Genomic DNA, 8,341 nt, shown 5'->3' on the forward strand with positions numbered 1-8,341 from the left:
AAACTTTTCAAAACAGCAGGGACAGGAAAGTAAAGAAAGCTTCCTTTCAGTTTAAATAATGCTTTATAATAAGCCTTCTATTAACTTCGCTTATTCACTCTTCAAGCCCGCCGGTGTGTACATAAAGAAATATCTGATCCGATATTTTTCTTTAAAGATTTCATGATTCCATATAGTAAGGGCCTTATAATACAACTAATTTTAATATGGTTTTTTGAAATTTATTTGTTTCTTCATGTTTTCTGTCCAACTCTTCACATCAGAACGCAGACTTAAGAAAAACACTTTAGAACTAATTATCATAGCTATATTACGAAAAATATGCAAAAATGATTAAGTAAAATGATCCTTGCTCGTTTTAGTATAGTTTGATAATAGCCCACAAAGTGGCCGTCCAATGTATAAACTAAAAGTTTGTCATTTACTAAATTAAAATTTATATCGAAATGATGTTGTTCTTATTTCTTTTATGCTGAACCCAATCGCTTAAACTTTATTTATTCATAAGTCATTATTCCTTAAAACATTATTCTTCTTGCAATATTTCATTGTATTTGTGCAGCTGTCTTATTGTGTGTCCATGGTTTGAACAAACACTTGTAGACAATAGAAAAATACCTGGTTTAATGTTGTAAATTTTACGGTATAGTTAGGTTCGACACAAGTTGTTGTATTTGTTTCCTGAAATTTTGCTATTGACTGTCAACAAAATTGAATTTACTGTCGGTAAAATTAAAAACTTGATAATGTTATGGGAACAGTATAATTTTTCATCATTGAGCACTTGAAGTCATTAACCTCTTTTCCGTGTTCATTCACTTTAGATGCATTAATTATGCTTCGTTGCTTCGTAGCTATAAACAGAGGTAATTCTCTAAATTATCAAAAACTTTATCTTCTATAACATTACTTCGTCAACCAAACCACGGCATTCATATTTCCTAACACAATTAAAGTATTACTGTTGATTCGTAAAGGGCAGGATTTGACGCAAAAAAATTCTATAAAATGTTAAATAACTGGAGCAGATGGCATAAGTGCATGTTTATATATACTCAATACACGCTACTGCACACTGGAGGAAACAGCTTTGGCCAGCAGTTACGAGTGAAACTTTGCGAAAACCATAACTCTGTTGTTCGACATACTCGTACGAATCTTAACTTTTCTCTGTTTGTTTAAGGTTCATTTCTGCAGCTGCCTTATTGTCTGTGTTTTTTAATCAAAGACGTGAAGACAATATAAGAACAAAAGGTAAGATGCAATAAATTTCATAGGGAGCGGTTATCATATTCATACTTTAATTCATAAATTTATATATTCATATGTTGCAATCCGTGATCACAACTTTAAATTCTTTAATTCTAACAATAAAAGAACAAAAGGTAAGATGTAATAAATTTCATTGGCTACAGATGATGGTAAAACGAATGTTTGTTTATCCTCGTTGCTTGCTAGCATTTAACCTTTTAAGTCTTAAGTTTATTTTAGAGAAAAAATGAAATAGCGAACAATAAAAAAATAGAGTTATGATAAAAGCCTACCTTTACTAAAGTACATACAAGTCATATATCAATTTAAAGCTAATATAATGAAGAATCTAATTGTAGTGTTCAAACTAGGATAGAATTCGTTTCCATGACAGCACAAGGTGTCAATTACCGAAGTGATAATATGTTTAATTCTCAGCAATTACTTATTCTTCGAAGTTTCTTTCTATCATATGTGTTTTCGCAAATCTCACAGTTACATCTTCCACTGTAATTTAATTGATGAAAAATTTGAAAGAAATCCACTTGCAATTTTCAATTCAGATAAATAGTCACTGTCAGCAAGTAGTCGGCAAATAACGGAAAACAAAGGAATAACGACAAATTTTAAAAAATGGAAAAAGTTGCATAATATTTCCATGATTTGCAATAATATTTCTGTGAAATTTGTAAAAAATTTTGTTGTAAACAATCTCATGAAAACGTTAAAACCCGAAGCTCCTTAGCTGCTCTTATTATCGATTTTTGATTATTTCGTCAGCTCTTCGTCTCCAATAGAAAAAAAGCTCGGCAGTGCCTGTAATATAAACATCCAGCGCCCTTTTTAGCACAATTTCTTGATCATTATCTTTTGAAAGTTTTATTTTCTTAATTTCTCAACTGTAAATTTTGAATTTATTTTTATATTCAGAGAGAGAGTTTTTACATCGTACAAGGTCCCTAATTGTGTCTATAGTATTTCATCTGCATTGATTTAGTTTGCTTTGGTCTCAATTTCTTTACTCTCTTAGCGCCATCTAATTAACAGCCTTTTTTCATTGTTCAATACATCTCTTGAAAAACAAGAAGTTGAACTATAGACCGAACAGTAAGAAGAATAAAGTATTAATTAAAAGATAACCAAGTAAAAAATTTATTTCCACTTACCACTATAAAAGCTACACTGTATTTAAAAAAGTCGCTATACCATTAACAGAGCCGTGAGCCATATGAAATTAACTTAATCCATTTCTCAACAATTTTCTAACTACCCAATTTTGCTGATCTGGATTTTTTACATAATGGTCATATACTGTCCGTAAGTATGTTTTGTTCGTAGGCTAATTGCATTACAGATGTAATTGTGACGATGTTGTCGTCGTTCTAATTATAAGTTTAAAGCTTTCTGTGATAGCTCATGTACACAAGGGATGTACACTCATCCAACAATCGATTTCATAAAACGAAAACAATAAAACTGATGAGGTCTATAGCCGTATTTGCATTAGCCAGTGCAAAACAGTTCTGAGCTGAATCAATCAAATGAATTAAAACAAACAATTAGTCAAAGAGAACTTCCATGTCGATCATGGAGACATTTTTGAGGAAAAATTAAAATTAAAACGTTTGTTTTACACTTGACTGTTTTGCATTGTTGTAATTTCATTAAAGAAATAATAGATATTTTTCGTATTTCGACTGGCTTATGCAAACCTCGGAGACGGTGCAACCCTCGACCATCAGTCTCGGGCTTGCACTGATCTACTCTCCAGTTCTTCCAAATGTCTCCTCGGTTTTCATAGGCCTCTGAAAACAAAATAAACATTTTTTTTTATAATTAGTTTACAACTTTACTGTATGTTCGTAGAACTAAGCAATGATGAGTTTAATGATGTGGTGGTTAATGTGGCTGTCATTTCGTCAAGGATTCGCCATGAAAATGGGTTGGAATGAAGAACTTGAGTTTTGTGAGGAAGAATGGAAGAAATTTGTCGCGGACAAAATTAAAATCGATTTGAAATGCAACGATACTCATACACGTTGTTGTGTTGAAGAGAAGAAATATCTTTTGGAGAGATTTAAAAAGTTTAGTGAAATATGTCCTCTTGAAGGTAAAGTAAATATCCGTTTCACTTTGCAGAGCATTAATTGGCTTTGTACTTTGCAAACAATCCCAAACAATCCTCATTTAAAAAGCGGCAAATGGCTCCATGTTCTTTATAAGTTGGTCAAAGTGGGGTTATATCCCTTGAACATGTCAAAGTACTCAATTGATTTGGATACACTAGCTTCAATGCATTAACACAGCATAATCTCTCGTTCATTGTTCATCTGTTTAGTGCCACGTACAGGAAAGCAATATGACAGTACACCCAAAAACAATAATACGTGCAGTAATATAAAAGAAATATAAAAGAGTCTGTAGTTATTGTCTATTTAGGTTTACGGAAGACTGTCTATTAAATGCAAATAATTTGAGATATTTTGTTGCAAAATGAGGGACACTTTCTACTTGTTCTTTTACTTTGGACAACCAGTTAAGAATAACTTAATTTTTTTAGGGACATGTGGATGTAGCCCGATTGTTGTGAAATTTACTACCTTTGGAAATTATCATGATCGTAATTTTGGAATCGTAAATTGGGAAGAACCAGAAGACTTCACATGTTCACATAAGTACATATATGAAAGAACAGAAAAATCAAGACATTACCCCATTTATAGATTTAGAATCGGACAACACAAAATCCCTTATAAGTATGTTCTATACGGTGGAAAAATCACACTTGTTATGTTGTCATCAACGTGAACAAGGACAACGTAATCAAGGTACATACAAGGTATGTATATGTTGTTTATTATCATGCTCAACTTCATCCAAAATTGTTAAATATTTATCACGGGAGAATGTTTACATGTCACATCAGTAGAAATAAATTTTGTCGTATATTAACCCTCTGTATAATATCCTGTACATATTTGCATACATCTCTCCTCTTTATGTATAAACCTGTATAAACCCGTAAAAAGCCTCACGATTTTGTATAACCCTGGACATGAATTTTATTTTAAGTGTTTGGAATTTTATGAGACATGGAAATTTATACAAAATCATTAGAGATGCCAGGCGGAAAGCGAATTTTCAATATGAACATAATAGCCCAACATAATACTTTTAAAAAAGCCATCACAATAATAAAATAGAGAAGGATTTATTAATTACGTTTCGTCTTTAACTTAAGACATCTTCAGATTAATTGAGTTAATATATATACACGAGGTTTTAAATACAAGCATATATTATGGGGTGTTAAATTACATGTGAGAAGAGTAGGAAGTTTAGATGACGGAATTAAGTGAGAATGGCGGTATATTAAAGAAGGTGAAGGGGGATTGAGTTGCCTTGGTTGTTAAGAGAGGGTTTAAGTTTGGATATAAGAAGGCTTTCATGAATCATAAGGTCATAATTGTCGGAGGAAGAGAGAATTGAGAAATCATTAAAATCGGCAGGGTGAGATGTATTTTTTATATGAGAAAGAACTGCAGATGGTGGTGGTTATAAGGAAGGCTTCCCTGTTAAGGGAGGGATTCCCAAGTGTTCTGATATTCTGGTGTGTAAATGACGCGTGGTTTGACCTACATACGATGCAGAGCAGCATCGACACTTAAATGAGTATACAACACCAGATCTCAGGAGCTTGGGAACCCTATCCTTAAAAGGAAAGAAAGAGGAGAGACGCCTGGAAGAACGAAAAACAAAGCGAACGTTGATATGAGGAAAGGCAGTATTGCAGATTCGAGTGATTTGAGTGCGAATCTGAAGACAGTGTAGGCCAGTGAAAAGGAGACAGAAGTACATGATTTTCTTAGGAGCAGTGTGAATAAGATCTTTGGGTTCAAATGTATTGTTGAGGAAGCGGTGAACATGATTGTCAAATATGTATGAAGGGAAGTTGTTTAAGGTGAACAATTTTCTAACGACTTCTAGTTCGGTATGAAAGTGTTCATAGCTGGAGCAGAGATTGAAAATTCTGTGAGTAAAGAGGAGATCAAGAGCGTTTGTATTGAATGGGAATGAAACTATGGAAATGGTGAAGAGACCAGTGAAAGTGGGTTTACGATACACGGAGGTGGAAACTTACCGTTTGAGCGAGTTATTTTTACGTCAAGAAAGGGGAGCGTGTTGTCTTTTCCAGTTCAGGTGTAAAGGAGATGTTAGGATGTTGGTGGTTGAGATAGGTAAGGAAAAGAGGTATGTGATCAATGATCGGAAGAGTAGAAAGCAATCATCAACGTAACGTTGGTAAAGAAGGGTTTGAAGGTGGAGGGACAGTTGTGAAGCCATGAATTGTCATTGAGGCCATAAATATGTTCGCAAATAGTGGGCCTAGGGGCTGCCATAGCCACACCATCAATCTGTTGATAAACTTGGCCGTTAAAGAAGAAATGACAGTTTTGACGGAGAGAGAAGTTGAGTGAATTGTGAACGGTCAAGGCCTTGAAAGGACGTGTTATTGGAGAAGATGTGATTAGTTATTATGGCGATTGTTTAATCCACTGGGATGTTGGTGAACAATGATTTAACATCAAAGCTCGCCATCACAACGTTATTGGCGTTAATGTCACTTTGTAAAGATCTTGGACAAAAGAGAAAGAGTCCTTGACAAAAAGGGTTGGCGGAGATTGGTGTAAGGAAAGAATAAAGAATTTGGCTAGCTTGTAGGAGTAGTGGTCAATACTAGATAAGATTGGTCTTAGAGGGATGGAGGATTTATGAATTTTAGGGAGTCCATAAAGTATGCGATACGTGTACCAGTGGGATAAAGTTCGTTGTATGTTTTCTATTTTCTTCTCTATTTTATTATTGTGATGGCTTTTTTAAAAGTATTATGTTGGGCTATTATGTTCATATTGAAACTTATACAGTTTAAGGTTCATAGAGGAGTTGGCAAAGTTGATAAACCAGGTTCAGCCGACAATCTTAAAAAATTTAAAAAGAAACCGATTCCATATGTGGCCCGATATATCACTAAAATTGTGTAAACAAACGATTACTCTCCTCATTCCATCATAACAGACCGTGCGCCGTAAAATTTGTATTAATTGATATACTACACTTTTCAACTTGTTTGTAAAATTTTTCGGTCATCAAGCAAATAATTGAAGCCATATCTTACGCCACACACGCGAGATTTTACCCTAGACACGCGTGTTTAGTGTTTCGAGATTCTTTTGCGGAGTAATAATTCATTGACTACATACGCATGTTTGGAGTAAAGTCTCGCGTGTCTGGGGTAAAATCACTGCTTCAAAAAATTGTTAGGGTTTTGTATTACAGGTAGCGTTCCATGTATTTTAGTTCAATGCTCCATGCTGGATGCCTTAAAGTCTTGCATACGCCATTATTTTAAAATGACTCTCAACAGCAATTGGTTTATTTAATTCTTTAGAAGCTTGAATTTCAAGATGACATTTTTGGAGTGTTTTTCCTATATTGATAGAATTCAGTATGCTAAATTATTTTGATAAAGTCCTATTTTTTATATATATATATTTTGTAGAGTGTGATATTTTCAATAATTTTATCATGTATCATTGTCCTTTTCAGGTATGAATGGACTTTTCATCAAACATGTTCAGTCAAAGAGTTGTGTTTATGATCCTTCAGGAAACTACCCTGGACTCCATCTTGGAGTTTACATGGAATTGTTTTGACAGACAGCTAATTTTGAATTTTACAATCTGGCTCAATCTTGAAGCTGGATACAGCAAGATGTCTGTCAGACGGCAACGGAATTGGTTTGGTGTTATCTTATCGAAATTTTAGTGAAGAATGCAGCGCCATCAATGCCATAACACAAACATTTTGGGGAGGTCTATTCTTTTCACGCTATAATAAATGTATGGCAGGACCTGGCGTCTTGAAACTTGTCAGTTGTAAAAATGAAGAAGATCAGCGATTCAATTTTGGCAAGTGAGAATATTCATCCAGTTAGCGTATATATACTTAAACTCTGATTAAAAGCCACTGCAAGGCCACAGATATAGGAATTGCGCCAGTAAAGTCACTGCCATCACACACTTTATTTTTATCAAATCAAGTCTTATTTTACAGGAATTTAGAGATAAGCTTGTATAGATATGAATTTAGTTATTATTTGTGTGTCTTTAATAGGCTCAGTAACATGTGCTGGACAAAATATAACAAACGTCAGATGTTCTAATAATCAATATATGGTGATAAAGTTGCAGAATATCGTAGATTAAGAAAAGGAAGCATTTGTGGTTCAAGTCTTGATTACAATTGTAGTGTCGATGTAACATGTGACATTAAAAATTACTGTGATGGTGAAAGAAATTGTAATATAACTGTTGATGATAATCATTTCCTTCAAATATTTGTCCTGGTTTGGAAATATCTTTACTTTGAATATCAATGTAACGACACAAGTATGCCTTAGAAAAATTTGCAATCGTAAGTATTATACAGGCAGATTATATTTTGCTTATGATTTAAGTGCTTTGGGACAAGTTTTGACCTTAATGCGCAATACCATGGTGTTCATTTTATACTATGTACGTTATCAATTTAGAAAATTGAAACAAATTTGAATTTTCGTCGGGTGTCTTCACCAGGCGTGGTTTGTTTATGCTGTTTTATCTCGTATGGTTTAATTTAGTGTCTTTAAATAATGTGATATTTAAACTTGTGTCCTCAATATTTTGCTTCATTTTAAACGTTTGGTAAATTTCGTGTTTTTAGTTTGTTAATGCAAACTTTGTTCATAGAAACATCTCTTTTTCCAGTCGTTTTGATTTATCAAATCTATTTCTTTTTTAAAACCTTTTGGCCATTCTATGTAGTTCAAAAGTGACATTTACAATTGGATTTGTATTCATATTTTCATGAATTCACACTACAGAATTCTCATATACACTGCATATATATACAAATATATATACATAAAAGATAAAAGTTTCTCCGGATTTTAAATGTATTCAATACCTCGATTACAAATTTTCAAACTTACAAATATATATATATTACAATTCATATGAGTTGATATTTTTATCATAATTTTGAAATTTTC

At 33.2% G+C, this 8,341-nt stretch overlaps 1 long non-coding RNA gene across 1 annotated transcript; it reads left to right on the plus strand.

Annotated features, from left to right (window-relative positions):
* Positions 1 to 3,292: 3,292 nt before the first annotated feature.
* LOC124450309 lies at positions 3,293 to 3,931 on the plus strand. Its single transcript, XR_006949935.1, has 2 exons — positions 3,293 to 3,361; positions 3,812 to 3,931. It is a non-coding gene; the product is annotated as an uncharacterized LOC124450309 (long non-coding RNA).
* The last annotated feature ends 4,410 nt before the right edge of the window (positions 3,932 to 8,341 follow it).

Source organism: Xenia sp. Carnegie-2017, unplaced genomic scaffold (genome assembly GCF_021976095.1).
Source record: "Xenia sp. Carnegie-2017 unplaced genomic scaffold, XeniaSp_v1 HiC_scaffold_24, whole genome shotgun sequence".
NCBI lineage: Eukaryota > Metazoa > Cnidaria > Anthozoa > Malacalcyonacea > Xeniidae > Xenia > Xenia sp. Carnegie-2017.